This window comes from Phoenix dactylifera, unplaced genomic scaffold (genome assembly GCF_009389715.1).
Source record: "Phoenix dactylifera cultivar Barhee BC4 unplaced genomic scaffold, palm_55x_up_171113_PBpolish2nd_filt_p 000317F, whole genome shotgun sequence".
Lineage (NCBI taxonomy): Eukaryota > Viridiplantae > Streptophyta > Magnoliopsida > Arecales > Arecaceae > Phoenix > Phoenix dactylifera.
Genome location: NW_024067787.1, coordinates 514,789 through 522,615, shown reverse-complemented (window position 1 = coordinate 522,615; position 7,827 = coordinate 514,789).

Sequence of the window (7,827 nt, the reverse complement as noted above, 5' to 3'; positions counted from 1 at the left end):
TGCACTTAGCACGTGCAACAAGCCTTTAAACCCCTAGGTTACCCTAGTGGACGAGTGTTGTCTCGTGAGGGTTTGCAGTGAAGTTACCCACAAACTTCAATCCCAAAATAAAATTTATTTTATGAAATGAAAGTCTACTTTCAAGTACATAACTGATAAAAATTTCAAAAGCACACAAGGTTTTAATTACTAAGTAGCCCAAATTCTAGGTTAGTATGCAATTTAAGTTGAAGTCATTAAGTTTTCCGTTAGGGAGTTGTAAAACTTATTTATACTTGAGTGCTCAGTGAAGTTTGGACCATGCACAAGCTAAGGTTTTGGATCTCCAAAATATCGCTAATATTAGTAGTTTCCAAGAATTGGTCGGACAAGACCTATTTGCTGATTCAAAATCATCTTTTCTGCAGGATTTCGAGAGCTGTGGATGTTTACTTTAATACCTCATGGGCTTTATATGTAATATTCCAGTTTACTCGAATTTTTACAACGACGGCTTTCACACTATTGTCTTTTTTAAGGTCAATATACATTTTTTTGTTTTTCATTTTTTTTTTCTTCTCTTTTTTTTTTTTTTTTTGAAAGAGAAATGATAATGTATATATTGTGCACTTTTACTCCTGTGATGATTCCTCCATGTAGCGAGCAATTAGTCGACAATTCTCACACCAGTTGGCATGAGGTGTCGGGCATCAAGACTCTCCTACGGACCTATGCTCGGGTTCCTCATCACAAGCCCGCTGACCTTTGACAATAGGTAGCCCTTTTCGATGTACCTGACTAAATCCTTTTTTTTCTTTGTTTTTTTTTTTTTTTGGATCAGAAAAAGATGGTTCATCAGGATTCGAGATTGCTACCATATTCTCAACACAATGTCGCACCTATACCTTAGAAAGTGCAGGCCAGATGTGTTGTGAAATTCAAAGCACTAATTAGCTTACAACTCACTAAAAGGAACTTAATAAAAAGAACTCACTTTGCACTACTTCCAACTAGTCATTGGGCTCTTAGATTTTATATACCTTGTGTGTTGTAAATTTTTTTTTTTTAAAAAAATTTTACCTGAAAACTCTTTTTTTTTTTAATTTTTATAAAAACTCTTTTTTTTAATTTTTATAAAATTTCAAATGCTTAAAAATACCCCCAAACCTAAATCTAACATTGTCCTCAATGTTAAAGAAAATTTAAAGCAGTAAGAGGACAGAGGAGAAGTTACCTGATATGGGTGGGTAAATTGAAAATTGGGGCAAAATCCCCCAAACCTGCATGTTAGTAATCTTTTTTTTTTTTTTTTTATAGAAGATATTTATATGTTGGGTTGCCTTCCAAGAGCGCTAAGTTTTATGTCTTCAGCCAGACAAAATGTAAATCTCCCTTTTTTTTTCAACCATTATCTAAGAATGGTTTTGGAAGAGTCCGATGAAGAACAGTCGGCTGATAACGATCTATGCTCATAAGGGGAACAGAACTAAGAGGCGCATGCTTGACCCCTTCCTCGGAATGGGCAAAGTAAGCTTCTAAAGGGTCCTTATTATAAGTTTGTAAGAAAGTCTCCTGAACCAGACTTTCAATCATGTCAACTTCAATTTCTTTGTCGTCTAGTGGTTGTTTACTTAGGTTGAAGACATTAAGCTCGACTTTCATGTTGCCAAAAGATAACTTCAGCATCCCATTTCGACAGTTGATCACAGCATTTGCTGTAGCTAAGAAAGGTCTACCTAAAATTATAGGTGTGTGACTGTCTGGATGTATTGCAGGTTCAGTCTCAAGGATAACGAAGTCCACAGGATAGTAAAACTCATTTACTTTCACTATTACATCCTCTACAATCCCCTTGGGGTACTTCACTGTCCTATCTGCTAAGGAAAGTGTAATATTTGTAGGCTTTAATTCCCCCAAACCTAATTTTTGGTACACATAGTAGGGAAGTAGGTTTACACTGGCTCCTAAATCTAATAGAGCTCTCTGGATGATCGTCTCTCCTATTTTTATTTCAATAGTTGGGCAACCAGGGTCTTTGAATTTCGGGGCAATCTGTTGTTGAATGAGAGATGAGGCTTGTGCAGCCATAACAGCTTGCCTAGGAATGCTGGTTTTTCTTTTGACCGTGGTGAGGTCTTTCAAGAATTTTGTATAGGAGGGAATTTGTCTTATGGCATCGAGAAAAGGTATATTTATTTGAACAGTTTTAAAGACTTCCATGATTTCATCAAAGTTAGATTGTTTCTTGGAGTCCTGAAGTCTACTGGGAAAGGGAACCTTGGGTTTGTATGTTTCTATGGGTTCTTCCCTTTTTTCCGGTTTGTCCTGTTCTTGACCCCTCTTCTGAATAGGGTTCTTATCAGATTCAGATTTATTTTCTTTTTCATTTTCAGGAAGTTGGACTTTATTGTCCACTTGCTTGCCAGACCTTAAAGTGGTAATTGCCTGGACTTCATAGGTCGGATTTCCATTAGAATTGATTTGATATTGACCTATCTGACCTTGATTTTGTTGTCTACTAGGGTTAGGCACTGGTTGACTAGGTAGTTCACCTTTCTTTCTATCCCCTAGAGAGTTAGCTATTTGGCTCAGACTAACCTCAAGTTTTGCAATTGCTTGCGCATGGAATTGGTTAGTCTGGGCTTGGGCTGTATTGGTCTGTTGTTATTGTTTGATAAAATCTTGTTGTTGTTTCATCATATTAGCCATCATGGTTTCTAATTGTGAAGGTTGCTGTGGGATAGGGGCATTATAAGGCAGTACAGATGGAACCAAAGGTTGGTTCATTTGTGGTGGACCTATCCTGGGGAAGTTGTTTTGAAAACCTGGTGGACCACCTTGATGCTGAATAGGTTCATTTTGCTTGTATGAAAAATTTGGGTGGAACCTATTATCAGGGTGGTAGACTGGGCTGAATGAATTGGGAGTGGGCTTCTTGAAGGCACTATATGAGTTAAGAGCATTTGCCTGTTCAGCCTTATTGTTGGGTAAACTAGGACAACACTCCACTAGATGCTCAGAACTATTACACAAGATACATAAATTATGTGACTCGTGATCCACTTTCATGATAGGATTTAACTCTTTATATGAACTCGGACTAGTGGAAACAGTGAAAGCATCAAACTTTTTGCTTAAGTTGTTCATTCCAGTCACCAGATTGGACATGACATTTTTTAGTTCTGGGTCTGCTTTCATTTCATAATTACCCGGTTTTCTAGACCCGAACTCATCTATATTTGTTTCCTCACCATAGCTACTCCAATTTTGGGCGTTTTCAGCTAAGTCAACAAGAAATTCATAGGCTTGATCCGGGGTTTGGTTCATGAACCTACCCTTGTGCATGGACTCAATCATGTTTCTATGTGCTGGAGGTAGTCCTTTATAAAAGAAGTGGACCAGATCAGCCTTATCAAGCCCATGGTGTGGGCATTTGACCAACAAGTCATGGAATCTTTCCCAAAGTTGGAAAAATTCCTCCTCAGATTTTCCTCTAAAAGTTCTTATGGCATCCTTAATTTTTTCAGTTTTTACCATGGGATAGAACTTAGCCATGAACTTCCTAGATAGTTGTTCCCATGATGTGATGGAATTTGAAGCAAGGGAATACAGCCATGCAGCAGCACGATCCTCTAAAGTCATGGGAAATAACCTTAATTTAATACCCTCTTCATCTAAATTTTGATTTCTAAATGTTTGACAGATTGTCAAAAACTTGTTTAGATGAATATAGGGTTGTTCACTCTCGAACCCATGAAACTTGGGTAACATGTTTATTGTTGCAGCCCGAATTTCAAATTGGGCTGCATTATTAATTGGTAATACTATGCAGGTAGGGGGACTAGCGGATGCGGGTGCAAATAATTCATTTAGGGTTCTAATATGTTCACCCATTGTAGAGATCGACGGTTGGTTTACAGTTCGCAGGTTATGATGAAAAGTTCTGTCAATCTCAGGATCAAATGGGGTTAACTTATCCCTTAATGACTTCTACCATGCATACATTTTCCACAACTTAATTAGATTCGACTCCTACAATGAACGAAATCCTAAAAGAAGAGAAGGGCTAGACACAGATGACCACAACCAACACCACACAACAATTTGACCCTATTAGTCTTAGAACTAAGTGAGGTTTAGTAGCTTCTTAAATCTAGTTGCACAGAGATGTATCAGGTTAAAAAGTTCCTGAAATTCTCTCCTAGATTAGATAGCTCCTAATCTCCCTTTCAGATTAAGCTTGAGCTTACCAGTTAAGCAATCCAGTAATCAGTGACCAGGAAAGTCCCGGGGTGTGTGGTGGTGCCAGAAGGGATACACCGATACCACAATACCCGTAACAGTTCTCACTGTTGTAAAACTTTCCTAGACATCACCAATTACTAAATTCTCACTGGAGTGGCTTTCAGCCGCTTCTTTCCAAGAGCCTAATTGAGCTCGAAAACCCTAAGGCCAACGTCTAATTTGATTTTAATTTAATTTGGCTTAGGATAAATATGCAAGGTGGTGATTTTTGGGCTAAGGACAGGTAATGACTTCCCGACCTTATCTTTTTAATGGGTTTCGCCCTTAATTACTTTATGCAAATGCTTAATACTAAATGCAGCAAATAATCAATATTTTTTTTTTAAAGTTTATGCAATGTCATTAGGTTGTACTGATTAAATGAGCAAGCAATTTTTTTTATTTTTTTATTTTTCTTAATTTTTTTATTTTTAATTTTATGTTGTTTTTTTTTAATTTTTAATATAGGAATAACTTGAATGTAAACTAAAACTAATCCTTATGCGTCAGTCAATCTCCGAATGCCCGTTGAATAAGCTCTGGAGATTACTCCGTGAGGAGCCCCAATAGAGGTATGATCACCTCGGGGGATTGCACCCTATTAATTACTAGCAAAAATAATATTTTTTGAAATTTTTTTTAATTTAACTAACTTTTTTTAACTTTTTTTTTAAAATTTCAAATTTCGAATCACAGAATTCAAATTTTGAATTTAAATTTTTGAATTTTTTTTATAAATTTTTTCAAAATTTTTTTTATTTTTTTTTATAGAAAACTTTAATTTTGAATTTCAAATTTCAGAATTTAATAACTACGAAATTACTAACTAAAAATAATCAAAATAAAAAAAATTAATAAAAATAAAAACTTACTACCGGAGTGCGTTCACTCCGGGCATCCAAAATCCGATTTGATCTTCGTGATCGTTCTTGCTTCTCGATTTGCCTCCCCGGCAACGGCGCCAAAATTCTGTTCGTCCGATTCCTGTCTAACTAAAAATATGCTAGACAGATCGTTGTTAGAACCGACAAACAAAAGTTAAATTTAATTATACTCTTACCTTTCCTACTCGAAGAATAGCGGTTGTAAGAGGTCGATCCACAGGGAGGCGATTGGAGTTGCATAAAAATTAGAACATTCACTCGGATTTGAAATCGATTTTTGGATAATAAAAGAAAAACATTATGTTGAAGATGTTGAATATTTTCTAGCCTACCGAAGAATTATTTTTCATTTGAAAATAACGAAAAGACAAATACTTGGAATAGAAGAGCATTTATAAATTTAATAAAATATTTTAGTATTCAAAGGAAAACGTTGGCATGGATTAAAATGGATGAAAACAGTGCTAAAGAGATTGAAACCTGAAACATAAATTGCATAAGAGAAGATTTTATATATTGCATGAAAGAAAAATTAAAATTGCAGAATAAATATAACTTTCTACCCAAATAAACTCTCAAAAATTAAAACTCAAAACAAAACCTAAAATAAAACTAAAAATAAGAACAACATGCTCTGAAACTCAAAACATGACTTCTCAATTAAAACTTTCAGTTAAAGTACAACTAAAAAAATTCAATACATAAACTCAAACTAAAACAAATAAAATACTCTCTTCTTTTTTTTCTTGTCTTCCCCAAAACAGAGGAGGCTCTGTTTTTCTTTTGAACAGCACTCTAATCTTGGCACGCCCGAACACTCCTTCCCCTGTTTCTTTGGACAAACCGATGGAGCCAAACTCCTTCTTCTTCCTTCGACCAGCCAGCCACCACCCCAACCGAGCTCTCCTTCTCCTCCGACTCTCGGCCTCAACCCCCAACCAAGCACCTCTGTTCTTTGGCCTTCACCCGCACACCGAGCTCTCCCCCTCTTCTCTTCCTCCTTCTCCTTTTATAGCCGCGGACGGACGCCTGATGCGGAAGGGAGATGGCAGACGCGGTGAGGACGCGGGGAGGAGTCGATCACGGACACGGTGGAGAGGGGCTGGCCGCGGGATCGACGGGGTGACTTGGAGGGATCACGGAATGCTTGATTCGTGGAGAAGATTGGACGCTAATCCGCTCTGTGAACGCGGATGGATGAAGCCGGAGGGAGCTAATCGATGGCTCACGGACGGCTGGGATTGGGACCGGACGCGTCATGGGCGACAGCAGAGGCGGAGGAGCTGCCAACGGACGCTGGGATTCCGGGATTAATGGCATGAATGGAAGAAGATGAGATGGATTTCCTTCTTTGGGTGCCGGATTGGGGCATTCGTGGCACAGGAGAGCTGGCAGCGACGCTTGGATGCGGAGGAGAAGATCACGGAAGAGCTGGGATTTGGGACGGATGAGCTTGGATCACGGCTGGATCACAGGGTCGCTGGACGGTTGCAGAGGAGGATTTGGAGACACCTTGCAGCTGGGATGCGGCTTCGCCAGCGAACGCGATGGACGATCGCGTGGAAGACGGGGACGGCTGCTGATGGCGGAATACTCGGGGAAGAGCTGGAATCGCGGTTGGGCTGTGGTTGGCACGGTGGCTGGCACGGATGCGGGAGCTTGGATGCTTTGATGCGGCTACGATCCGGTGGAGGATTTGGAATGTGTTTTGCCCTCCTGAGATGGGAGCTGGGAGACACCAAGTTCCGTCCGATCAGTCATATAGATATAGTATGATATGAAATTTGGCTTGTAGACGGGTCATCTATTCTGGCTCGAGGTCAAGTGCAATTCTTTCAAGTCATGGGTCACCCAGCACCTTATAGTTATGATATAGCCAATTTAGATTTGCCCAAAATTATTTTCCAAAAGCACAAAAGAAATGGACCCGATTCGGACCCAAACCCGACTCGGATCCGAACCCGACTCGGACCCGATTTGAAGTCAAATTTGTACTCAATGTGCATTTTATCTCTGATTTATACTAATCTATGTTAAACCCAAATATAATATTAATCCAGTGAATTTATCATTATCGGTTAACAATAACATTAATTTTAGTAACATGTAGGTCGCACTTTTGTTCTCTCATCACGCACCATAGATTTGGTGCCCAGATCAAGCTTGCCGAACCTTCCTGCATGCTGGTTGAACCCAAAAGAACACGAGGATTCTCGTCGCCAAGTCCTGAAGCATGGGCCGCATGCAGAAGATTTTATTGCTGATGCCCTCAGTCAAAATTCATATGTTCTAACTCTTTTGAATGTTGAGGTAATGGGGTTTGCCAATCTAAAATTTTTGTACCCCTCTGAAGTATATTTTCAGCCCATATATGCAGAAGTTTCAGCAGTGGATCAGTGGCATCATTCAGAATTTTTGACCCATGATTGCTTTCTTTTATGTGTCCCGGAGACCTCACTTGGTGATCATATTGTTCGAGAGGTCCATGGAGGAGACCTTGGTGGTCACTTTGGCTACGTCAAAACAGTTACCATGGTGGAGGATAAGTTCTATTTGCCGACCCTGTGCAAGGAAGCAAACTTTGTGTTGATGTGATTGAGTGTTGAATGCAGAAATTTTCAGAAGCTTCAACCTTGCCAAGTCGAATTCTTCAAGGTGCTGAAGTGGATGGGACCCAAGG